Source organism: Tribolium castaneum, chromosome 2, assembly GCF_031307605.1.
Source record: "Tribolium castaneum strain GA2 chromosome 2, icTriCast1.1, whole genome shotgun sequence".
Lineage (NCBI taxonomy): Eukaryota > Metazoa > Arthropoda > Insecta > Coleoptera > Tenebrionidae > Tribolium > Tribolium castaneum.
Genome location: NC_087395.1, coordinates 3,715,884 through 3,742,171, shown reverse-complemented (window position 1 = coordinate 3,742,171; position 26,288 = coordinate 3,715,884). Strand labels below are relative to the sequence as shown.

The window sequence follows — 26,288 nt, the reverse complement described above, 5'->3', positions numbered from 1 at the left end:
TATACTATTTTTTATTGCATATTTTCTCTTTATCACGCCATTATTTGTATACACAAAAAACACAATTTTTGATGTAGCTAATCATAAAAAAGTCATTAATCAGTAATTACAATAACAAAATTATTTTTGAACAATACAAAAATGTCGAACCAACATTTGAATGGTATAATAGACTTTCAGTTAAGTAAAATATTAAAGTAACTTTATATTTAATTTTTAATTTTTTTTTTAATTTCCTTTGCCCCAACTGTATTAATTATCGTTATTATGGGATAATATAATTAATAGTATTATGTCTGTTATGCAATATTCAGCGAAATAAACTTTTTACCATATAATACAGCAGATCTATTATAAGAAGTCTAGTAATGCATTGATACATTTTTTTAAGATCCATGTCGGAGTAATATCTAAATAGGAAATACGAAATACGAAATACTTTTATTGGTATTTAAAAACAGTGTGTCACAATATAAGTCAATAAAATAAGAAACGTACAAACTAAAATAAAAACCAACTTACAAGTCACTAAAATTACAGCGAACATATTCATCAAAGTCATAGACACAATTCACAATTAAAAAATCTTTTAGCTTTCTTTTAAAAACATATAAAGGTAAATTACAAAAACTAGTTGGTAACATATTATAAAATTTAGTGCAATATTATCTTGGTCCAGTTTGGTTCCGCTTTAGGCTATTGAATTTTGGAATGAGCTTGTCACCAATACGAGTATTATAAGCATGGTTTTCAGAATGGGATCGAAAAGTTTGGGTATTTTGTTTCAGATAAAGCAGACAGTGATGATAAAGTCAAAATTTTTTGAGTTCGAAAAGTAGATCTACAGTCTGCTCGATATTCTAAACCACTTATAATTCGAATTATTCGTCTCTGTAATGAGAACAATCGATGCCAACAAGAAGAATGGTCCAAATTAGAATACTGTATGAAAGAACTGACTGAACAAGGGCAAAGTGTGCAACTCTAACAGTTGATAGAGATATATTGTTCACTAACTGTCTAAATAAAAATGTTAATTTGCTTAGTTTCGTTGCAAGCGTGTTACCTTGATGGTCCCATAGTAACTTGTTATCTATAGTGATACCTAAAGTATTAGTAGACCTTTTGAAACTTTCATCAATGTTACTGCAGTTTTTTAATGTAAACAACATATCAACTGTTTTTGTTGTATTCAAGCCCAGTTGATTCGAAGAAAACGATTTGCTGGCCAACAATTTCGCTTGATCACTGTTTGCTGTAGCTATGTCCAAGATCTCATCACTATCGAGTAGTGACGTATCATCCGCAAATAATGTCACTTTGGTGTTCTTTAAACAATATGGAAAGTCATTAACGTATATTAAGAAAAGTAAAGAACCTAAGACAGATCCTTGAGGGACACCATACTCAACAGGTACACTCTCAGACACAGTATTTTTAAAGTTGACACTTTGTTGTCGATCACTTAAATACGCAGATAATAATTTGCAACTATTTGGAAGAATATTATAGTAGAACATCTTGCGAACTAATATGGTATGAGAAACACAATCAAATGCCTTACTTAAATCAAAGAATGTGGCTTTTGCAAACTTTGCATTTTCAAAACAATCATGAATCTCGTTCGTAAAGTTCGTAATGGCATCAACTGTGCTTCTTTGTATTCTGAAACCAAACTGATGTGGACACAACAAATTGTTATCTTTAAAGTGACGTGTCAATTGCTGGACTAAGACTTTTTCTAGTATTTTTGAAAATATTGGTGTTAACGAAATGGGTCGAAAATTGTTAATATCATTTTTGTCAGATTTTTTATGAACATGTGTTAGGAAAAGTAGATGTTCTTATACAGTAATTAATTAATTTAGTAAGAGGAGACAAAATAACGTCCTTTACTGTTTTCACAATATCACTACTGAAACCATACCAATCTTTACTCGTACTATTTTTCAGATCATTAATTGCATCTCTTACTTGAATACACGAAACCTCACTAAAACCAAAATACGGGACTTTTACATTATTGTTATAACACATACTTGTAAATACAATAGGATCACAGTCAGATTTTGGAACTTTTTCGCAACATTAGTAAAATATACATTAAAATCATCTGCAGTAATATCACAGTCACTCATATCACAGTTTATGTTCCGACGACATTTTGAATTTATTACAATCCACATGGCACCAGAAGTGTTTTTAGAGGATTTTATAAAGTTATCATTTGCCTTAATTTTGGCGTTTTTAATGGCAGTGCGGTAATTAAATCTTACAATATTTCTGGCCGCTTTAACATTATCACTTTTAGTTATAGAATATAAGTCATTTAGAAAAAAAAGTTTATCACGGATTTGTTTTAGTTCAGAGTCAAACCACGTAATCGACTTTAATGTGTTTTGACCATTTTTTCAGGAAAATGTAGCGTATGGTAAAATTCAATGACATCAATAAAATTTTGAAAACTTTCTTCTACTTGCAAATCACAATTATCAATTACATAATCCCATTGTACAGATTCTAGCGGTTTAAAGAATTCAATTTTGTGTTGTTGGTCTTACGATTTTTGTAATAGCTTTTTCTTGTATCTAGTATTAGGTATGTTAAGTGAGGTTTTCTAAAATAAAAACCTCAGTGTATACATTATACTTATTCAATTTTGCAAACTTACCTGATTAAAGTTTAATTACTTATAATTACCTATCAATTTTTGCTTAATTCTGTTTTAGCAATTACCGAGGCAATTACCATATAGAAAATACACAACTCCTAAAAATCCAAAATTGGCACATCTTTTGAACTATATCAAATTATCAAATGGTAACGTAATTAATTCTTTATGGTTTAGACTACTAATTTATTTGTTTACTAGACCAGAAATATTTATTTTTGCCTCAGACATAAAATTTGAAACATCTGGTACAAGACCATTTTTTGTTTCTTCTTCAAGAGCTTTTTTGTTCTGTACAACACAAAATTTTATTTCATTCTCCATTCTTTAATAAAAAAAATTCAAAAATAAAAAAACAAAAATGATTGTGACTCATATTTCTCTAGACGATAAAGTTTCGTTTTACCATAAAGTAATCAGTAGATAAAATGTTATTTTACCGTTTACGATGGAATAAATGGTTATTACTGATGTAATTTTGAAAATACTTACTTTACATTTTTTTATTGTTGCATTAATAATAATTGTATTCGTAAAAATGTAGACACAATCCATTTTTGATGTAGTCATTATTTTTTCTCATTAAACTAGAATATATTGTCCAAGTACGTAATTATAACTTATCGATGTAATTTTTATTTAAATACTTACTTTACATCTCTTATTAATTGCATACATAAAATTTTAAACAAAGGTAATCAATTTTTGATGTAGTTATACAGCCTGTATCAGAACTCACTCCCCACCGGAAAGGTGCGTATAGCTTGAGCAATTCTGAAACTAAAGTTCCTTTACAAAAAAATTCTAACTCTTTGCGTTTGAGAGATAAGAACGTGTGAAAATAACCAATCACAAAAGGCCTTGCTCTGGAGGACTAGGGGAACAAAAAACGTTGCTAGGAAAACAAAAAATAGGTAGAACGGACAATAAAAGTGGGCACTTGAATTATTATTCATTCCATAGTAACGCACTACTGTATGCACGACACCTAGGAGAAAGCTTCTGGGATTGGTTACTTTGATACCTCTGTATCTCGCAAACGAAGAACAAAAGACCTACTTTTTTTGCATTTTTGCCATCTCTATGGCTGTTACCATTAGCACCTTTCCGGTGGGGAGTGAGTTCTGATACAACCTGTATAACTGCATAAATAATATACCGGGTGCTCAAAATACGGCGCACCAACTCAGTGGTGTGTGGTCGAGAAATGCTAGAGATACGTGTGTTAATTTCACCACGTAATAAAACTAATTAAATACAACAACTTTTCTATATAACATTTTGAAAAATTCTTATTTGTAATTTTCACTGTTTTCCTCCTTTCCTTTATGTAAACGAGACGGTCAGTGTTTAATAATTAGTTTGTAATCATAGCAACAATTTTTACTGTTGTTTTAAATAGAGTTCCTATATTGGGAACTCTTTGGAACTGCTTTCACCATTTTTTGTGGAAATTTTTGAAAAACTTAAAATTTCTCAAATTTTGTGTTTACGTAGTCATATCTTCCTTATGGATAAAGCCATAAATTTCATTTTTCTGGCAAAAAATTTCTCATTAAATGTGATTTCTAACGAATAGACACTAGTTTTAGTTTTGGTAAAAGAAAACAGAAAATTGTAGTTTTCTTGTAACGTGTCTATTTTTGTAGATGGATTTTTTTATCTTAAATCATAGATCTATACATAAACGATACGAAATGAAGCTAACAGTTTAAGTAACTTTTCCGTGCAAGGATCGTTTCGATATCATTAACACTCAGTAAGCTATTTCAATTTAATATTGCGCTTAAAATGGCATTGCAGTAGTAATTTATTTTCTTTTTATTACACAAGTTTGATGAGAAATAATCAAATACCAATTGTTTTTCAGTTTTCAGGATTTTTTTCTGAATTAAATAACACTTTCTCACCTACGGTCCTCGTAGAAGAATAAATAAGTTTCAAAAACATTACTTACAACGATTGTAAATCAGCGAGGAAAGTCGCTGAAATTTGATGCTTTTAGCCCTTAATGACAGGGTTTAAATCTGACACCAAAAATTTATTATCAAAGAAGAGCAATTAAATTATGGTTTATTTTTTGTTTTGTTTTAAAGGAGATTAACGAAATAAAGATCAACAGTAGTTAATAAGAGCAATGTTTTATTTTTTTTTACTCAATTAATTAGTCTTCTCGGCTCACTTTTTATAATGTCCACATTGATCAAACTTATAGGTAATCGAGTCAATAGGTATCGTTATCTTACAAGTGTTTTTAGAACTAAAGTTTCTATTAAGTACTAGTATTTCTTTAAAGTTAAGATCCACCAATGAAATCGGACGATCGGGTTCTTGTGGTTTCTGGGACGCATCTTTGGGTTGCATTGCCTGTTCCATAACATCCGCTATCTTCTCCTCAGTTAAGTCAAGGTTTTTTTGAAGTAAGACTTTTAGTCTTGCCAATTGTTGAGCTTGCCACTGTCAGGACAAATTAAATGTTTTTTATCCAACATAAGATGGTTATTTTTGGACGACTTGTCCCCCCTGTCAGAGAAAAACATTATTTTTACTTTTTATTACATCTTTTAGATAAAAACATTTTTTGTATGTTTTTGTTATCCATAACAAAGTATCTTTTCTAGTTCAAGTCGCCCAAAAAATTGCGTTCACAGCTTGTGTCGAAAGTGCTTTTTTATTGAACTCGGTTTCACCTCGTTCGTCATTCATTTTCGACACTCGATATGAAATATACTTTACCGGTAGGTTGGCGGACCTCTGCTCAATTCCCTCTTTAGAAACTAGATTTTCCTGTTGTAAAGAAGAAAAGTATTATCTATCACGGGAATTATTAAATGCAGGTAAGTAACCTCTGGCAACGTACTGTCCTTTGGACTTAACGTCTCTCTGGACAGTAAACCCGTTGCTTAGGGTTATTAACTACTTTTTAATTCTCTAGGTATAGTATAAACTAGAGTTCCTTTATTGGAAGAGTTGGGACACTGAAAGTCAAACCGAGCCAATTTTGTATTATGTGGATAAAGTATATATTTCTATTCTTTTTTATTAAAATGTTTCTTAGTAACTTATGTCAGAGGTTTATGTCGAAAATAATTTCAAGGTTATAATTTTTGTCAAATGCATAAAATGACATAATTTTACATCAAATTTAACCAGGGACGTAGGAAACGTAGAAATTTTGGGATTACTATTTAAAAAAAATAATTGAATACCTACCACTATTAATGTTCACATTTCTGAAATTTTTCGATACTTGTTTTAATATTAAATACACAAGTTGAAACATACTTCAATGCTAAAAATGCTTTTCTTTTAGTCACGATTTTTAGTTAAACATCTCGTCCCAAAAATTGGTCATCAAGAACCCTTCATATTCCCTGTCGCCTTTTTAAATTTTCTAAAAAATGACATTGAAGGTGTTCTCGTATGAAAAACGTAACAAAATCGTAAATTCCCAAAAACTTTATAATTTGAAACAGAATCTAAAGTTCACGTAGATGCTAAAGGCAGCCAAGCAGCGACAGGTTCAACTTTCCTAAAAACTAGAACTAATTTTGGGTTCAAGTACCTACGTATTTTGTAAATGTATAGACAAATTCTCAAAATCTTATAGATTTTGTACATAACATTATTTAGACAATCCACTTTTCCAAATGCTTGTTAATAATAAACGTAAAACTTGGCAGGAAAGGTTCAATTTCTTTCTCTTTCATCGCTGATTACCATTTCTTAAAGTTAAGGAAAAAATGTTTATGATGAAGAGTTTAGACGTAAAATTCTTGTACTTACAAAGAAATCTTTTTTAAAATTTGGAGTTCAAAAAACAGTGAACTGACGACTTTTCGCCAAATTTCAAGTATAACACCACTGATTTCTTTTCCAATTTGTTTTTTTACACATTCCAACCGACGTATATGAAACAAAATTTCGAAAATTGACATTCACTGTCTCAACATCATCGTCCCAACTAGGGTCCCAACTCTTCCAATATAGGAACTCTAGTATAAACAACTATGAAATTATTTCAAGTCCTGCTTTTCTTACCGCATCTTTGCCTAGGACGCAAACACCAAGCAATAGAGTAGTAAAAATAAACTTCATTTTTAATTTCAAACTTGAAACTAACTTGCTTTAGTTTGTCTTATTTCAGCTTTTATACCTATTTTTTCTTATTAATTGCATACATAAAAAACATAATTACTTTTTGATCTAACTATTAAAAAAGCAATCAAATAATATATTACGTTATTAGATGTAAATGTTCTAGTTTATATGGAGAAGCTGAATGTTAAATAACTCAGCTGAGCCACAAAAACTCACATTATTTTATTTCGAGTATACTAGAGATTATAAATTGGTACAGAGTACACCTATACGAGGGCAAGGTGAAAAATTCTAGACCTACCACAGACTTAACATTGTTATCAATAATTTTTTTATGCGGGAGCAAGTAATGGAGTGTTATACTCGAAAGAAAAAGTTTTTAAAATTGCAGATGCAAAGTAGACACAAAATGATGTCTAGTCATGTCGGTCTGAGGTTTTTTAAATCGGTACTGTTTTAGTAATAATAGAAAATTCGTGCTGTGACGTAAGCAATGTCTCGACTAATGATTCGTCAATCTTTCGCTGCATACAATTAACGCTACGACCTACGTTTGCAGTATTTTGCAGGAGTTTGTGTTTTGGTAAAATGACTGCTCCTGCAGCACATCTGAAGTCGTATGTAAAACAACAGAGGCAGAAATTAAAAAAAAACGTACGTTTTTCAAGCTATCTTTGTTGGCCCAGTTTTCTATCTTAAGTTCTGTGACTGGCTGATTCAAAAAGAAACATTGCTGACGTCAGGCCAGAATTTTCACTTTTTCAATTATTTTTCTCAAAAACGGTAGAGCTTTGGTTAAAATAAAAAAATATGTTGTCGGCTACCCATATAAAAATTTTCATTTTTTAGTAAAACAATCCATTATGTGTCATAAGAGCAACCCTTAAAATTCGTCTTAATTTGCCAAATAGCTTTTTTGAGCATTTTTTAAAGTAAAGATGTATGTCTGTTTTAGTATGTCTGTTTTGAACAATGAACAAAATAGTGAATTTCGCCGTCATTAAATTCTCTGTTTTGGAGGGCTTATAGCCAGCAGAAACTTATTCAAAGTTGATACAAAGAGTCAACCTATTCATATTCTACTGTAAAAAATGGCCAACTGAATTTGAACGCGGTCGCACATCTGTGAATGATGAGTTTTGTGAAGAACGACGAAAACCACAGATGAAAACCTCAAAAAAAAATGCAGAAATTTGGTATTGGACGATCGGCGAATGAAAGTGTATGACATACCTGAGGTCATAGGAATATCTGAGAAAAGAGTGCAGTTTATTTTGCACCAAGAATTATATACGGAAAAATTGTGTGCAAAAGGAGTCCAGCGCACCTGCCTACAAAAATGCTCTGGCAATAAGAAAATTGAGAGATTTAAAACATGAATGATTAGAACATTCTTTATATTCGCCTGATTTGACCAAACACAAATTTAAGAAAAATTTTGGTTAGAAAAAATTATCTCTCAAATGAGGAGGTGACTGCGGCTGTAGACAAGTAGTTTGCAGACCTACCAGAAAGTTATTTCAGGGATGGGATTAAATAACTAGAAACACATTGCACTAAGTGCGTTAAACTAAATAGTAGATATTATCCAAAAAAATAAATGTATATTGCATTTAATTAAAAAAGGAATTCTTTTATTGTTAGGCCAAAATTTTTTCACCTTGCCCTCGTACTAGGTAGACAAAAACCACACCAACAAACTCTTGGGAACAATTCTGAAATGCTAGCAGTCAAGGAGTTCTTTGATAAAAGCCATCGTCCTCTACCTTGTGTGAGACAGTTTACACCAGTCTAGTAAATTTCTACGCCTTGTTTTTAGATCAATCTTTATTTATCTTTATTAAAATTATGAAGCTGCTGGGTTCCTACCATGCGAAAGGAGGTTCATCTGAGATTATTTTCCTACAATGGACCCGTCCTGCAATTTTCTTTGCATTTTTGGAAAGGAGTTTATCTGAGATTATATTCCTCTAATGGGCTCGTCGCGCAATTTTTTTGCATTTTTAGAAAATTCACAAAAAATTAGGTTACCCCTATTTTTTATTTTAATAGATTTTCAGTATTAAAGCCAAAAAAGCAATTTTTGATTGCGTGACGTAGTAGGCCGAGCTACACCTATTTCAATGCGCGCATACAGCTATTTCCAACATTTTGATTAATTTCGACCTTCCTCAACTATCAAATGATTTGTATAAACTGATTTAGGTTAATTTTCGTATTTCTTATTTTGTTTTTGCTGTGTTTGCTTATTGTCATCACATAAATGCTTACGCACACCACCAAAACGTTATATGAGCATGAACATAACACAACTTTTGATGTGCGCTGGTGTTTGCGCTTGCATCTAGGATTACTTTCAATTGTTTTTTTAAGCATTCTTGCAAATTTTTGAACATACATCTCGTAGAAATTGTGTTGTTTTTTTCTGAAGTTTCATTAGGTATAAAATTAACAAAATCTACGATTTGCGGGATGAGCCCATTGGTAATTCAGCAAGTGATTCCCAACACATAATGTAAATTTCTGGTGCTCACCTTCGAATAAACGTCCATGTGCCTTTGATTGTTTACCTATTCAAAAATTTGAACAAATTCTTCACCTCAATGAGGCCTTAAGCACTAAAAATTCAGAGCTTCACGCTATTTATTGGAATATTAAACTGGGCTTGTGCGGGCGCCAATTACACCTGGACTCATACCAAACAATTTGGGAAAAACTTTTCGCTTTCTTTAAAAAACTTCTGATGATTTCGATATAGTTATGGCGTGCAAAATCTTGCTATACGAAATTTTGATAGTGAAACGGAACACCATTTCTACATATTACTCCATAAGACTTTTTGTTTGTTTTGAAGCCTTTCTTAGGCCTAGCTGGTACGAAGTCAGCAAACCCATGGTGTTAAGAACGTTTTGGAGAGAAGGTCTCATTAAAATTGCATGGAACTACTTGCCGCGTTATTTGAATTCAAATGCTTTGCTTCAAACGTTGCGAAGTTTCGTTTAGTATAGAAAAAATCGCTGCAAATTAGTACACCCACAGAATGGAGAAGCCGTTCAGTTTTTCGTAGTTAAATGCTTTTAAATGTAGGACTTGGACTTTTGAAATTTTGAATTGTTTGCATTTTTTTAAATTCTGTGAAAAATGCGAAACGGATGTACAGGCTGTTCGCGAAGTTGAGGCGTTTCGTTTAACACGAGATACTAGGCATTATTCTTAAAAGTTGTCATGTAAATCGTCATAATAAAATGTTTTTAATAATGGAGATAATTTTTAATTTTTCTAAAATTTTAAACCTAACTGGTCTCACTTAAGAATTTATGCATTTCTTTCCTTACACTTATTTCTCGTGTTTAAAGAGAAATTTAAAAAATAGATGAAATTAAAAATTATGATTAATTACGCCAAAGGCGTTGTGTGTACGAAATTTTTTTAAGCCATAACGGGCTTGTGGTTTCCCATTTTGAATTCGTACGATTTTTTTTTACGCCATACCAGGCTCATAGTTGTCCATTAGCAAAGCGATATCTTTACGAATTTAGCTCGTCACGTATCAGATATGGTATATGGTGTATGAGGCGCTAATCTGCGTTGTGTTCAAAATGTCAAAACCGTAGCCACTGACTGGTCCAGAAAATCTGAGTCTGTGGCAAAAGGTTTGAACGTATTTTTGTTTGTAATTTGCAACACGGAAACCGAATTCGATTTTACTTGACAATTATTTGACGTGCAAACCCACATGATTGTTGAACTTTTGTTAACTGGAAGCGTATTCCATCAGTGTGCTTTAAAATTTAAATTCAATATTGCCAACAGACACAGTACTTCTGAATCAGAGGTACTGGAAATTAAAAAGTTTGTGACGTAGGCCTTAAAAGAATTATCCTGTATCTTTAGTACTAGAATTAAAACATTGAAGTACACATGAGAGTAAGTAAGTAAGAGTGAAAACCCAATCTACCGTTTTTCTTACCTTTGCAGCCCAAAGCTACACTCTTTTATGAGGTTTTTTTTGCTAAAGGAGGAAAGATTGTTGAATAGTTTTTGTTTTACAAAGGACAAATTGTAAATGAAACTCAAAATTCATCCAAAAACTAATTTATTTAGCAAATTATATTCGACAACAATTAACACTGCCACTGTGTGTGTACTCCGGACTGACTAGGAGTTGCTTGTACGCGCCTCACTTGTCATTATTCCCGCCAATGTCACCAGCGGCGCCCCCTTCACTTAACATAATGAAATAAGGATCAATAGCAGTTTATAAGAGGATTGTTTTATTTTAATATTCAACAATTACAGTCTTATTCGTCATATGTCCACATTGATCAAAGTAATATTGAGTCCCATATGGTGCATATATCATACATTTCTTATTATTACCAAAGTCTCTAGAAAGTACTCGTACGTTTTCAAAGCTTAAATCATCCAGTAAAATCGGACGATAGTATTTTTCAGATTTCGGGGGAGAATCGTTAAGATGCATTACCTGCGCCATAATATTGTCTACTTCCTCATCACGTAAGTCAAGTTTTTTCTGAAGTAAGTATTTCAGCCTTGCCAAGTGTTGTGGTCGCCACTGTTAGAAAAAAGAAAATGTTTTGTATTTTAATAATAATAATAATAACAATAATAATTTATTTCTATCAATTTAAACAGATGTAGTACCAAAATTGATACGAAAAACGTCAGTATTATACACAGAAATAACAATAACATAAAAATAATTTTAAGACATAAGTCAAAAAACCCGTCTATTATATAGAATTCATTTAAAGTATATGGTTCGAGATCCAAAATGTAGTCAAATATTTTCTTTTTAATTAAATTTGAATTACAAGGTGTGCGTAGATGCACAGGTAAACTATTGTATAGTGTTATTCCTGCATAATGAGAATTTTTTCCGTCAGCGTGAGTTTGTGTCTTGGATACTCTAAGTCTACTTTGCGAGTGTTGTACTTATGGTCGTTAGTGACATTAAATAGTAGATTCTGTTTAAAGAAAAATAAAAGTAATCTACATATGTATAAACCAGTTACTGTCAAAAAGTTATTGCTTTTAAAGATGTTCCTACAAGTTTCATTATATTTTAAGTTAAACATAGTTCTCATGACTTGTTTTTGAGCAACAAATACTTTTGGTTTCTTTCCACTTTGCCCCCAAAATATTATGCCGTAGCTTAGTAATGATTGAAAATTTGCAAAGTATATTATTCTTAGTTGTTCAATGTTAATGTATTTTTTTAAAACACGTATTGTAAAATGTACTGAGTTTAATTTTTTTAATAAATTATCTATATGATTAGTCCAGCTTAACTTATGGTAAATACATATTCCCAGAAAATTAGTTTTCTCTATTAATTCAGTTTCTTTAGATGATATTACAATTTTATTCGGTTTCTCTGTATTCTTGTGATTACATACTGCAAAATGAATGCCCTAGGTTTTTCAAAATTTAACACTAATTTATTTTCTTTAGTCCAGTTTATTACCTTATTCATGCAAATCTTTGCCTCTTTCATTGTATCTGTGATATTTTCACTCCAAATTAATATGTTTGTGTCATCAGCAAAGGTAACTGCACTATTGTTGTCTGAGACTGTTAAAATGTTTAATAGGTTCTTTATATAATTTACGAAAAATAAAGGCCCTAGTATACTACCTTGAGGTACACCTTATTTAATTAGAAGTTTATTTGATGTATATACACTACTGTTTTTTGTTATTGTGACCTGCTGATACCTATTATTAAGATAAGATGTGATCAACTTTAACATAATTCCTCTTATGCCGTATTTCTTTAATTTACTTATTAGGATGTTATGATCTAGGCAATCGAAGGCTTTAGAGAAATCTAAGAAAATTCCAAGAACCACCTTTTTTTCTTCTAATTTATCTAACAGAGCATTAGTGAAGCTAAATATAACTGAGTCAACAGATTTCCCTTTAATGTACCCGTGTTGGGATGAATTCAGTAGCTGAAATTTCATTAAAAAGTTAGTAATTCTGGAAGATATAACAGTTTCAAAAATTTTAGAAAACGATGACAGCAGACTTATTGGCCTATAATTTGATATTAAGTTGGGTCACCTTTTTTGTATATAGGAAGAACTTGCGCTCGTTTTAATTGTTCTGGGAAAATTTCATAATCTAAAGAGTTTTGAATAACAAAAGACAAAGGTGCGCTAATTTCTTCATTACAGTATTTAATTATGTTAATAGATATTTCGTCAAAGCCTGTACTTTTCTTATTTTTTAAATTTTGAATTATAGTAATAATTTCTTGACTAGTAGTTTTAGCATTGGATGAGATCGTATTATTATTTGACTTACTTCGTACAAAGGACGCTGAATTAATGAAATACTGGTTAATGTCATTAAAAATCTGATTAGGATCACCTTCGATTTGAATTTCACAACATATTTTACTTCTGCCACAAATTTTGTTAGCAATATTCCAAGTACATTTTGATTTATTGTCTGCATTTTGAATCCGTTGTCTATAGTAATTTTTACGTGCCGCTCGTAGAGACATGTCGTATTTTTTTTCAAATACTTATAAAGAATAACATTCAACATTCAACATTAAACAGTTATTTTTCTAACAAGCAGGTATCTAAATAACTATGTGTGCAATAAGTTACAAAATGAACGTGTTTTTGCACTAGACATGGTCCAATATTTTTCCAATTTGATTGTGAAAATCATTTTGAATATACTAGTGTTGGATCTTTACTATAAAAATAGTATTATTTGTCATAATATTAATCACACTTTTTAGCACTAGGGATAAAATAATGTAATACTTTATAACTAGTGATAAAATTAAGAACATACAACTGAAATGACATATTATAATAGTTGCTTTTCACAAGCAAGTTAGGAAAATGATGGTTTTGCGGCATTACACTTAAAATAACTTCACAGATATTTTAGGTACGTGCAGTAACAATTTTTTGTTAAAACTTTTTTGTATTGCACATAAAGTATTATGCTTTATTCACTCAAAAGTTGCGATAAAAATTCGTTTGAAAAAGACTGAACTAAAATAAATTCCTACAGCTTTTGAAATTAAAAAAAAAAAATTTTAGCGACTTAAAAGTATTCTTAAAATTGTAGACACTTTTGGAAAAGTATACCTACAAAAAATATTTAAATGTCATCTTAACAATATTTACATTCTTCCTCATTTCCCACAGTACTGGCTGTTTCGTCTAATCACCATATTGGAATTATTGAGAGTTTTAATAATGATAGCAGTCATTTGATTTTTTTTACAACCATAATCAGTTAGGAATATAGAATGTTCCATTAAAAAAAAAACATAAATTTGTAAGCTTTTTCTGGAAATTCCCTGTATACTTGAAAATAATTTTATGTGAGTCAGGGGTTAGTATCTACGGCTTTCGTAAAAAACTAATTTGCTGACATTTAAAAGTCAATAATGGACTTTCTCACATCGCTGGGACATCCTGTAGTTATGTATTTCAAAAACAGCTAAATTTTGGTATAGGGAAAGTTGATAAAAATCCGTTTGAAATAACTCGAGTAATTTAAAAACCCAGTAAAAATCATATTTCTCTATTTAAAATAAAAAAATTGATAGCGATTTTCGGTATAACCAAAAGTGCCGCCAAGTTGAAAATATTTATATTGAACAGAACTTAACGGGTTATGACTGTGAACCGATTTTTAGATAGATAAATATCATTATCACAACTTCCAATACTTCCAATGCGCTACAAATGTAGAGATCGCATACAGTAGGTACTTGAGAATCTCTCAGTTGCTGATAAAGGACATCAAACCGAATTAAAAGTTCCTATGACAGAAAATTGTTTCAACCTTTTTTCACCAGTTAAATTTTTAAGTTAAGTTTTTGGTGCTTCGGATCATATTTTTTACATTAAGTTAGCGGGAACGACAGCTCTTGCAACATTAAACAAATACATGTTGAAAAAATCAACACCTAATGTCTTCTTATGATGTAGGAAACAATTAGAAAACTTGCAAATTCTACCGTAAATTCAATTCAACATCATAGGGAAAAAAAACAAAATCCGATACCGTTGCGAAGAAAAACAACTTAAAAAATATATCGAAATTAAGTTGCTTGGAAAATATCTAAATTCAGTCTTGTGCATAACTGAATGTTTTTTATCTCCACACAAGAGCTTGTTTCTCACTTTTGAATCACCTTGTATAATAGTTTCTAGGCCGATTTATCTACATTTGCATGAATTAAAGTTTCTCTAAAAATATTCAGATTTTTCAACTTTCACTTCCTAATCACTTTATGAGGGATGTGTCAGGCAAGCTCGTAAAATTGTTTATCTGGACCGTACTTGAAATTTTGTATTTGAAAACAAAGCAGATTTAAATAATATTAATAACGAGAACAAATTAGAAAATTTACTAAGTATGATGCTTTAGTTTTAATAACAAGTGTTCAATAATTGTTCTGGTCAGATCGCTTGTGTGGCAATTGTCACAAAAAACGTATGTCTTGGTTAACATTACAAAACAATGACAGATGACAGCTGTCAGTGTCAGGCCAAAAATTCACACATTCAACTGAGCTTGCAGAGTAAATTCTTGGACGTCTGGATTAAATTATCATGATTTTCAATGTGATTTTTATCAAAAATTCCTAAATGCAAAAATAAGACATTTAAATAGTTGACTGCAAACCATATGAAACTATCACGCAATCTACGTTCATGCTAGAAAGAGAAAACTACAGCAAACCACGACCAGAACAATTACGAACACCTTGTTACATTTGCGCTTGAACAAGGAAGCTGTAGTAGTTGCTTTGATTTGGAATTAGTAACTCAAGAATATTTTTTCAAATACGGCCCTGGTTAGAAACATCTTCGCATAATGTTCTCTGATGAATTTATTAAGGTGGTAACAAACCCTGCCATAAATCTTTGGGGAAACTTTACTCTTAGATACTCTAGCCCACGTATGACATACAAAAGTTTACCTAAAATTGCCTAAAACTGAAGCCAAGCCAATTTTATAATTTACATTCAAAATTTTCCTAGTTGGTCGTCACAACTTGGAAACAGAATGCACATATTTAGAAGTTTCTTGTTATGTTGTGGTATCAGTACATAATTAAACTTTTCTTACCTTCGGCTGAAGTTTCTTTGTAAAGTTTAACGTTTTCTGTTCTCCAGAAGAAAAATTCTGATTGAGATTTTAAATATTCAACTACATTCCTGTATATTGGTCTTTAAAATATAAATAATTAGTTATGAACTATCCATATAATTTTTTGTAAGTCATTGTTTTTTTTGTATACGGAACCAAAAACAACATAAAATTATTTCAATACTCGTTTCTTCTTACCGTATCAAGAGTGGCTTTGACTATGGTGCAAACACCGAGTAATAGAATGGCAAAAATAAACTTCATTGTTAATTTCAAACTTGAAACCAACTTGTTTTTTTTTTGTCTTTATTTTAGCTTTTATGTAAATTATTTTATTACCTACATTTCAGATTAATTGCATACATAAAAAACGTAAATAATTTTTACTGTAGCCATTAAAAAAGCAATCAAAATAAAAGATTATTTTATTAGGGGTAAATGTGGGGATAAGCTGAGTAAACTCACATCTGCTTTTAATAACATACTCGTATACTATTTTATTTGCAAACGTATGGTTAAAGTAAATGAGTAAGACAATAATAATAACCTAGACAAAATTTTAGGAATTTAAAAAAGTAATCAACATAGCAATGACAAATATTGCAAAGTACTATTCAATAGGTGTTTAAATAACTTGTGATTATGATATGACTAACGTTATAGGGTTTTTATAATACGAAGGAATTTTTGAAGAACAAAATTGTTACAGTTTGTTAATAAATGTAACTGTAAATATACCAAGTTTGTTACCCTACTGACTGCACCAATTTATTTGGGGCGGAAGCATTATTTTAGTTAGGCTATTTTAAAAAAATAGTTATTATCTCACTTTAAAACTTTTGTAAATAGTATAACAAAATTAGAAACAATAGACCGGTCACTTGTTGAAGCTATTAGACTCGTCAATAAAATGTAAAGTTTTGTAAAAGGTACTTCAGGAATTCTGGAAAAATTAGCTAAAAAATTCTGAATGGAAAAATCTACAGAAAATAAAAATGTTAGTTGAATGAAAAAAAAAATTGCGGAAGTGTGATATAGTGAATTAATTTTCTAAGATGAGATGAATTCTTACAGAAAAACAAACTAATTTTACAATCGCAAATTTAGAACAATTGAGTTTAGGTTTAACGATTAGCTAACTTTCTTTAAGTTTTTTTTTCTTTAGGATTTTTAAGTTTTGTATAAAACTTGTTTTCTTTTGTTTGTTTTTGTAATGGAATTTATTAAAATGAAATTTGTTTTTATTTTTCCTGCTATAAGAATTAATAAAAAGTGTAATCTAAATTATAAAATTTTAACAACTAATTTCTGTTTTTTACAACCTTAACACCTAAATAACGTTTTTATTGACCTCACAAAAATCAGATCTTTGATTATTTCAACTTACCGGTGTAATTGCTTTTTATATTGGATTCGCATAGCTATATTATATATTATATATTATATATTATATATTATATATTATATATTATATATTATATATTATATATTATATATTATATATTATATATTATATATTATATATTATATATTATATATTATATATATTAGTTGTTTTAAAATTGTGAAATCGTTATGAATGATTAGATCTCTCATTGAAAGTATTAATTAGGTACATTGGCTGTTATTTTTTTGAAGTGCATGAAAAATGAATGAATGAATGAATAATAACAGCTAATTATGAAAAAAATGCGACGTTGGCGTTCTTATAGCTTTGAAACAGCTATACCTAGATAATATTGTAGGAAAGTTGTGATGCTGTTCGAATTTTTCCCATTTAAAGAGATGACTAATTTTAGCAATACATTTTTTAATAGTATTCGCTTGATGTTTATTTATCGTTATTTATGTAATTATTTATAAAAAGGCCTATTTTGTTTAACGAGCATAACGTTTACCAAAACGAGTGAACGTGGCGCCACAATTCAAAGAACAAAGAGAAAGAGTTCTAAAGACGATGTTTCAAGAATATGCACAAATGATATAACAAAAGAGGAAACCACTTAAAAATAGGCGATTTGATGTTGAAACTCTACAAAAGATGTATAAAATTCAAACATTGATTTTTGAAACATTGATTATTATGATTTACGAAAAGAATGTGTTAGTCATTGTTTATTAAAATCAGTGGCAATTATCTGACTAATACGTACTTTCTCTTGCCTCAAAATCGGTGCAAAGGACTCATCAGAATCAATATTTACCACAGTTAGACTAATAGCTTTGAAAACATCGATAAAACCTAAATGAAAGCAAGTAATTAAGCAAAATGCTTAACGAAGAGTGATTTAGTGTATAGAATTGTTATTTGCTTCCTCAGCAAGTAAGTTACTAATATTTTTTTTTATATACAGCGTGCTCAAAAACGGGCGCACCAACTCAATGGTGTGTGGTAGAGAACTGGTTACATATGAAGGTAAAAATAGTAAATAAATTCTTTGTATTAAATTTATTGATAAATAACGGATTCTAGATAAATGATATGTGGCAACGTTGTCTAACAGTCATGATCGCAATAGAGTTTGATCAACAATAAAAATAAATTATTTTTGCAACAGTTTCCTAGGAAATAATTCCCAGTGTTGGCACATATACACATTGTGATTTTTTTGATAAATTTAATTTTTTTTAAATTAAAAAAAACTGCTAAAGTCTGCTAGAAAATTTAAAAATAATTATTCATCGTTTTGTTAAGGAACCATTACCTAGTGTGAAGCAAAAAACATTAAAAAATAATGAAAACTAAAAAAGTTAACACGATAAGTTTGTAGCTCTAGATTTTTTAAAATATGACTTCAGGAATTTTTTCAACATTTTTTCCGTAATCTGCACTCAATAACGTACCACTGAGTTGGTGCGCCAGTTTTTGAGCACCCTGTATACATCATAACTATACGGCCTATTTTAGAATGCAACTTGCTAGAAACTTAACAAAAATTATTGCGGAGGACTTTTTAACGGAAGGAAGAATTATCGCTGATCCCAGCAAAGTCAGAATACTCCACGTGACCGAGTTACGTCGTAACGACTACGTTGGAGGTATCCACGGCAGATTTCAAGCACTTGATTACGGTCAAGTGTACGAGCTTTTGTACAGATGGACATCTAATTTTAAAGACGAAGTCGAAATATGGTTTCGCATTATTGGTTATCTGGACTCTCCCGAAACACAAGAATGGCTCGATGAATATTATAGAATATAAGAGATTACAATAAAGATTTATATAATTATCAAAAAAAATGTGTTTGATTATTTTGCATTTTGACCAACTATAGAGTGAGTCTGCTAAAAGTATCCCAACTAGCATACTTTTACAACCGAAACCTTCCAATATAACCGCCAATTCCCAAATGTGACGGTTTTATAAGCTAACTGTTAGTTAACCACTTTATCTAACCGTTACCTACGCGCGGTTATGTGTGGTTATATAATTTTTTTACATCTCGCTTATATTTGGTTATGCTTAGTGATCTAGCCGTTATATTGTCCTTATATAACTATTGTCTAAAGTTTATTTAAAAAAACTCAATAGTAGATTTTAATACAAATTAAAATTAAAATAAATTGGTGCTTCTATCCAGCCTCTTTGGAGTGCACAACATCACTATTGCACAATAAACATTATTCAGTGTTTTGTTGATTTCTTGTTGAAAAATTCCAAAAGAATTTCTAGGGATGACTTCTACAAGAAAATGTTCGATGACCAGAACTAACATAGAACTACTTATGTTAAGACCGAAAATGCTGTAGGAGTAATAGGAAAGATGAAATGCCATTTTCCGGCAAAGCTTCTAACGTAGTCAGTGTTTTTGTGTTATCTTTTTGCTCCAAAAAACAAGAGTCTGTCAAACTGTTAACAAATTTCAGTTATCAGGAACTAAAGTATTACTATTTTCAAAAACGTATTGTTCACTGTTTTCTTCATTGTTTTCTCAACTTTGGACAAATTCTCCGATCCCAGCTTAACATTGTAGGATTAAAGGGTTGGCAGGTAGAAAGTGAGAAAACATTCATTCTTAGAATAATTTGCTTTGGTTTTGACAAATTCATTTTTTTGTGGTCAAAACTAAAATACATTTAGGCAAGCTTTTTCAGCTTTCAATTAAGTATAAATTCAAATTGTACTCTATTTACATGATAAACAATAAATATAGATGACGATTCACGTTGTTGCAACACGTAGAAGTAAAGAAAAAGCAAAAATCACTGTTGAATGCCTTTTTCGACCAACAAACTAGATAATTTTTTACCATATAAACGAAAATTTCTTTGATCACTTGTTTTGTTTTGTAATTATTATTATAAAATACCGGCAAATATTACATATAACTGCAACATAACCATGCTTAGATCATCGATATATAAACTGAATCTAGCATACGCTATATTGCATTACATACATAGCAGTTATCTAACCGTCACATAACCTTTGTTGTATACGCTAGACATAACCACGGTTAGAACACTGTTATATAACCTAAATCTAGCTTGGGCCATATTGCTTAAGAAACATAACGGTTATCTAATCGTAATATAATCATGGTTGTAGACGCTAAACATAACCATGGTTAGATAACCGTTATATAAACTGAGTCTAACATAACCAATGGTTAAGTTTGTGTATTGCGGTTATATAACGTAATATGACCGAAAGATAACTCAGTAAAACTGTGCTACTAGGGATCTTTTACTATATCCCAAAAACAAATTACTAATATTTCAGAATTTTTTTACATTTGATTAATTTATCTGAACAAGTTTGCAGATAAAATATTAAGTTATTTTGTGATAAAAAAATGTTACAAAAAGCGATAAACAAACTGCATTTTAGCCATATTTAGCAAACACTTGTTCATAATCATAAAACCAAATTATTGTTTAATAAACCAATTTATATTATTAGGTTAATTGGCTTAGGGTCAAAAATGTACAGTTACAGAACCGAAAACTCTTGTTTCCAAAAGGTACCTATTAAGAAATCAATTTTGAAAGAAGACATATGTTTCTAAGATTACAACATTTGCTAATTTAATGAAAAAAAATACTTTCATAGACTCTAAGTAATGTGATCAAGTGATCATAAATCATAAGCATTATATTATTTACTGAGGAAGTAAAGAAAAAGTCTCTGTGTTGGGAATATAACAAAAGATACCTTTTATCTAATTCTACAATACTTTAGAATATTGGACATTGTCGAATAAATCACAGTTTTTTATTAGTATTGAAGTAATAAATTAAGAACACAATAATAACAATTATGGCATTGATAGTAAGAACAAAAGTAATAATTTTTAATGTATTAAATATAACTTGTTGAATAGGACTTAAAAACTTATTTCGGAATTTAATTAAAATTAATTTATAACTTTTGAATCTATTTATTTATTACTTTCATATTTTTAGTATTTTTTTAAAATATTTTGGCATTTTTTTTACATCATAAATGTTTGGTGATATTATTACTGTTTTGTTCTTAAATTCTGCTAATTGCTTTCGAATATAATTATTGCTAATAGTTCTAGCTAATTCATATCCAGATCATCTATTTTATTATTATTAACTGACTTTGAATGTGTAAGGATTAGGGTTGTGATAACAAAAAACCGTTTTTAAACAATTAGGAAAAAAACACTCTGATGCTTAACTGGTTATTCATAACCAGTCTATTATTAGATTATAAGATTGATACTAGGAGACGTCTTATGATATCAATAAAACCATATGATAAAAACTAGGTCTTATGAAAACACCCGTAACAAATCTAAACTGCATTTTCTACATTTATCTTTATATTAAAAGAAAAAATATGGTCACTTTTTCCTTTTTTCAATGTGGATGCCAGATTTACTGTAAACGAAGTTGGAACTAAAATGTAGTATTTATATTTTAAAAATAATTTGACAAACGTTACTTCAAACCGTCAAATAAAAATTTTGAAAAATAATTTGAAAATATTGATAAATTTAGTCTCAAATTTAGGCCATATTATTTGGCTGTGTACAAAACATTGTATTGCATACGAGACTTACATGTGTTTTATACTATAAATAACTATTTTTTTTTCTAGAAGTTGTTAGAACGTGTGCTAAAGCGTATTGAAGAGTTTATGTGTTATAAAGTTACTTTAAAATTGATTATGAGAAAAAAGATAAAAAACACTACGTTTTACGTTTTACTCTTAATTTTACGTTTACTTTACTATATTTTGACCAAGGAAACCGAAATACCTTACCTGTTATTAAAGAAAATTCTAAATTCGATTCGTTTTAATATTTTGCTGTTAATATTTCAGTTGTATGTTCGTTTTTTAATTCTACATCGAATGATGTAAAAATACGTGACCCGACAAAAGAGCCCGCGGCAAAATAGCCCTGACAAATTAGCTCATAAATAAATAGCTCATTCCCACCTTGTTGGACGTTAGTTGAATAAAAATGTATGCAAACAATAAACCGTCTAAAAAATTATTCTAAATTTTAAATGGTGGAAACAAATTAGGAAGTTGAAGTTTCAAACAGATAATAAAATGAGTTGAATGAAAATTCAATTCTATTACGTAACCATATAAAAACTAAAGTTTACAATCTTGCTAATGTCGAAATTGTTCTTAGTCACAGACAATGTTTGAATAGTTTCAAACATTTAAAAATTATAAGTAAAAAAAAACATTTATTTACGGCAATTCAGGTAGAAATGGTCCAGCGGCTTAAACCCCCCATTGACATTACGAGTATTCTGTTATAAAGATAACGCCAAATTATGTGCACCAGGTAATAGTGCTCATTTCATGGGCAATAGTGACATGAAACGCGGTGTGAAAGGCAACAAGAAATAAAGTTATGTCTAATATAAATTCTCATACAAGCTTAAAATTTAACTTTAGCTAGACCGGGACGAGTCGAATTAATTCCCAAATTCAGTAATCCTCTCTAATTATAGTCCAATTCGTTCCCGGGCATGGTCGAATTGGTTCCCATCGGTCAGCTAGGTAAGATTAAAGTATTAAGATAAAAGGAATGGCATTTTAAGTGATTGAATGAACTCGTACAAAATATTTTTTTACAATTGTTTAGTATTCATGGTCTGAAAAATGAACACTATGTACCAGTGGCCTTTTTTTATTACGAGATAAATCTACTAAATCGTACAGACTTGCGCGGTCGTATTTAAAAGAAGCCTGTGAAGAAATTCAAAGGCGCCATGCAACCCGGCATGGCTGCCCAGCGTGCGTTCAGGGATGAAGGATCAATGGTTCCGATCTCTAAGGTGTCGGCTTGCACATATAGCGACCGAGTCCCACATAACCAGATCTAGTCTGGTATGCGTAAATGCATTTCCCCTCTCCAAAAAAAAAGAAATTCAAACAAACTTATCACCATCTACCATCACAGCTGATTTTGAAGTATCAAATCACTTGAGTGGTAAAGATGTTTTTCCAAATGCAAATTTACGGGCATGCCGTTTTCATTTAGCACAATCATGGTAAGTTAAAGTTAAACTAACATTTATTTCATCATTCTTATGAATGTTTTGTAAACAGGTACAGGAAGATTCAAAAGCTCGGCCTTGTGAGTGAATATCTTCAAAAGGAGTCCGAAGTTTCACAATACCTTACATATGTGTTTGGCCTACCCCTTTTGCCCCCTGAAGAGGTTGGTGAATTCAGCCAACAAACAGAACTGTGACTGCATTTGTGGATTACTTGGTAGAAAACTATATATCCGATATTTTAAAGTTTCCGCCTCATATGTTCGGCATCTCTACAAAGAACTACAAATGCATGTGAAGCATTTCATTCCAAATTTAATTCGTCTTTCTATAGTGCTCATCCTAATATTCAAGTGTTTTTAACTGTTCTAAATAATTTTCAAATAGATTCTTATATAAAACAATGTAGTGTATCTTGTGTAACAAAAATTTATGACCGACCTGTTTTGAATAAACATGAATATATATGTAATAAAATAGAACAATATAAAAATAAACAATTAACACGTCTTGCGTTTGTGCAAGCCGTTTCGTCTTATTTTAAAATCAGTAAGTAGTATATACGTATGTATTTAGTTTATATGTGTATAATAAGATGTTACTAACGTAAATAAATTGTTATTTTCCATGATATGATTTATTTCCTTGTAGTGAAATACATGTACCTACAGTTCACAAAATAAGTCTTCTGATTTCAGCAGTAATGCTTGCTTGCCGTCGAAAACAGATCATAGAGCTCAAAAAATTACATTCTCTTTTTTTTAAACACCCAGTTAGCCAGGAATAAAGGAAATTTGTTGTAGGATATTGTGTCTCCTACCAGATTTAAATCTAAAATATAAACTTACCTGCAGCTTAATCCTTTCTATCTACCTGCTCATGCGGGAACCACTTCGACCCTGTCCCGGGAACCAATTATACTTATAAAGATTAGCGGGAACCAATTCAACCACGACCGCTAGATCATGCTCTCTGTTTTGAAAAAAATTCTAAACTGAATTCTTCTGTGTAATTTCTAACTATTTCATCATACTTTGAGTGGTAAAAACGACGGATTTGCTTTATTTTGCCGGTGATCAAGTAATTAGTTAATTTGTACCAGAAACGTTGAAAATAGCAATTTGGTGTCGCGAATTTTTTGTAGAAAATTTAATTTTCTATAACTTCGTTGTCTACACTTTTTTTTAAACTTTTACCGTATTACCGTATTCGCAGCATTCGCAAAAAGATGAGTTGGAACGCAAATTGATATCAGTTCTAAACGATAATTCTTTGCTTATCATCGATATTTATTAAAACGCTAGGGATACGGTTGACGATACAAAAAAATGTAAAAAACAAAGTTATAGAGAATTAAACTTACTCCAAATTTGATCTACTATAGTTTAGGTATAAATTAACTGTTCTACTATAATATTCTTTCAAATAGTTGCAAATTATTATCTTCGTATTTAAGTGATCGACAACAAAGTGTCAACTTTAAAAATACTGTGTCTGAGAGTCTTTGTTGAGTGTGGTGTCCCTCAAGGATCTGTCTTGGGTCCTTTACTTTTCTTAGTATACGTTAATGACTTTCCATATTGTTTAAAAAACACTTTGGTGACATTATTTGCGGATGATACGTCACTACTCAACAGTGGTGAGACCTTGGACACAGCTACAGCAAACAGTGATCAAGCGAAATTGTTGGCCAGCAAATGGTTTTCTTCGAATCAACTGAGCTTGAATACAACAAAAACAGTTGATATGTTGTTTATATTAAAAAACTGCAGTAACATTGATGAAAGTTTCAAAAGGTCTACTAATATTTTAGATATCACTATAGATGACAAGTTACTCTGGGACCATCAAGGTAACACGATTGCAACGAAACTAAGCAAATTAACATTTTTATTTAGACAGTTAGTGAACAATATATCTCTATCAACTGTTAGAGTTGCATACTTTGCCCTTGTTCAGTCAGTTCTTTCATATAGTATTCTAATTTGGGGCCATTCTTCTTGTCGGCATTGATTGTTCTCGTTACAGAGACGAATAATTCGAATTATAAGTGGTTTAGAATATCGAGAAGACTGTAGATCAACTTTTCGAACTCAAAAAATTTTGACTTTACCATCACTGTCTGCTTTATGTGAAACAAAATACCCAAACTTTTCGATACCATTTAGGAAACCATGCTTATAATACTCGTATTGGTGACAAGCTCATTCCAAAATTCAATAGCCTAAAATGGAACCAAGCTGGACCAAGATATTATTGCACTAAATTTTTTAATATGTTGCCAACTAGTTTTTGTAATTTACCTTTATATGTTTTTAAAAGAAAGCTAAATGATTTTTTAATTATGAATTGTGTCTATGACTTTTATGAATATTTTCGCTGTAATTTTAGTGACTTGTATGTTTGTTTTTTTTTAGTTTGTACGTTTCTTATTTTATTGACTTGTATTATGACACACTGTTTTTAAATACGAATAAAACTATTTCTATTTCTATTTCTGTTTCTAACTTTCCATTACTTGCCAACCCGTAAAGTAAAACGAATCCGTCGCTTCAGCGTCTTTGAAGGTCTTTGGGGCCTAAACCGTTAATCGCTAAACCATAGAGATATGGATTTGAGGATTTTTTAAAAATAAGTTTAATTTTCTACAAATTTTTTTCTTACATTTTTCTTTAGAGTCTTGGAAGTACGGGTCAAAGCGCAAGTTTTCAAGATTTCATTTTTTTTTCTCAAGTTCCTTATCAAAAATTATATTAATAAATTTAAATTAATATTAAACGATTAAACGCCGAGAAGAAGTGCCCCTATTTTTATTCTACGTACTATTTTTTTGAGTTTAGAAAATATTACGATTTTGTATCTGTAAAGT

The 26,288-nt window shown here is 30.4% G+C and overlaps 2 long non-coding RNA genes across 2 annotated transcripts; both read right to left on the bottom strand.

Annotated features, from left to right (window-relative positions):
* Positions 1–4,793: 4,793 nt before the first annotated feature.
* Positions 4,794–6,826, bottom strand: LOC103314612 (uncharacterized). The gene is made up of 3 exons (XR_010333068.1): positions 6,713–6,826; positions 5,408–5,458; positions 4,794–5,128 (listed from the first exon to the last, which is right to left on the bottom strand). It is a non-coding gene; the product is annotated as an uncharacterized LOC103314612 (long non-coding RNA).
* A 4,385-nt stretch (positions 6,827–11,211) lies between these two features.
* On the bottom strand, positions 11,212–16,226 carry LOC135265444 (uncharacterized). Its single transcript, XR_010333102.1, has 2 exons — positions 16,126–16,226; positions 11,212–11,348 (listed from the first exon to the last, which is right to left on the bottom strand). It is a non-coding gene; the product is annotated as an uncharacterized LOC135265444 (long non-coding RNA).
* Between the last annotated feature and the right edge of the window lie 10,062 nt (positions 16,227–26,288).